The sequence below is a fragment of the Pteropus vampyrus genome, unplaced genomic scaffold, assembly GCF_000151845.1.
Source record: "Pteropus vampyrus isolate Shadow unplaced genomic scaffold, Pvam_2.0 Scaffold199, whole genome shotgun sequence".
NCBI classification, from domain to species: Eukaryota; Metazoa; Chordata; class Mammalia; order Chiroptera; family Pteropodidae; genus Pteropus; species Pteropus vampyrus.
This window is the reverse complement of record NW_011888980.1, coordinates 238,105-239,829: the sequence shown is the minus strand read 5'-3', so window position 1 is coordinate 239,829 and position 1,725 is coordinate 238,105. Positions and strand designations below refer to the sequence as shown.

Genomic DNA, 1,725 nt, shown 5'->3' with positions numbered 1-1,725 from the left:
GGATACATAAACCTGCACATAAGATAAAATTGTATAGAACTACGTGCATATATACACACATAAATGAGTCTAAGGAAAACTGGAAATCTGAATATCAGTGGATTGTCAATATCCTGGTTGTATTATTATGCTAGAGTTTTGCAAATGTTTTTTAGGGAAACTGAGTAAAGTGTGCTTGGGATCTTTGCATATTATTTCTTATAACTGCATATGAATCTCAATGATCTCAATAAACATTTCAATTAAAAAAACTTCTTGTCTACGGCCATGCCACCCTGAACGTGCCCGATCTTCTGATCTCGGAAGCTAAGCAGGATCAGGCCTGGTTAGTACTTGGATGGGAGACCACCAAGGAAGACCAGGTGCTGGAGGTGTAAAAAAAAAAAAGAAACCTTCTTAAATAATGTGATTGGGAATCTCATGGTCAAAATTATATGTCTCCTGTAAAACAAGAACAGGTTGCTAAGAAATGAACAATAAGAGAAGACATTGGAAAATGGAAATATGATTGTCATAATAACAAATTTAATAGAAAATTTGAAAGATTCCAGAATGTAGAGCAAAAAGGCAAAGAGAAAAAAACCACTAGGGAAACATTATCATATATAGAGGATCAGTTTAGGAGTTTATATCAGGATATTCAGAGAAAGAGAGAAAGCAGAGAGAATGTAGAAAAAGAAAGTGTTAAAGAAAAACAAAAAATCCTAGAGCTACGGAGAGCAAGGAATCACTGTAATAAAAAAGTCCAGTAACCCAAAACAGGATGAATTAAACAAGCAAACAAGCAAGCAAACAAACCCCAACCCATACCGAATCACAGTCTGAGCAAAACAAAGTCATTCCAAACATGCAAGAACTCAGGCATTTTCCTTTCAGCATATGTGAGGAAATGAGGATACACTCCAGCACCCAAAGGAGGGAACTTGTTGAAATCAAGAATTCAATAAAATGAAACACTAAGACAGTAGCTGAGTAGTAGGCTTACAAAGCAGTAAGTCCAAATTAGAACATGATGTTAGTAGGATCTAAATAAATAGGATCTAAGTAAAATATCTTCAAAATGTGGAGCTGCATATCAAGTAAAGGAGAATGAAAGCCAGCGAAACATAAGGCACATGATGAGGGATATAATTCTTTCAACTATAAACAAAAAAAGGCAATAAATGCCAGAACAAAAAAATACAACTCACGGCCCAAACACAGTACAAACCAAAATATGGCATGGTTTTGATTTATTGGTAGAGGTAAAGAAAGAAGAACTAGTTAAAATGGAGATTCTAGTTAAAATCAAATCACTAGTGACTTTGATTTTAACCAGAATCAGTGACTTTGATACTAGGAAGGAGCGATGTGATTTAAATGACAGATGGGGCTGTGATGTCACTGAAACTGTAAAAGTGTAACTGTTGCATGCTCTTTGACTTCACAATGAGCAATAATTATAACTGTTTAAAATTTTTTAAAAAATAAATTAATTAAAAAATTAAAACAAAGCAAAACAAGACAATAGGCTCCAAATGGAGTTGCCATGCTGTCCCATGTCACCGAACCTAGACTTAGTTACAGTTTCACCTCTCTCAGAAATGAAATCGTAAGCGGGTCAATCGGGAATCTGCCTGGTCCCTAAAGCAAAGTAACCTTGCAGTAACCAACCTGCTTTTTTGCCTAATGTAATTTTCTTGTTCCCATTCCCTTCTGCCTATAAAAGTCTTCCATTTTGTACCG

The 1,725-nt window shown here is 35.3% G+C and overlaps 1 pseudogene; it reads left to right on the top strand.

The window, feature by feature from the left end:
• Positions 1-257: 257 nt before the first annotated feature.
• Positions 258-374, top strand: LOC111746730 (annotated as a pseudogene).
• Positions 375-1,725: the final 1,351 nt, after the last annotated feature.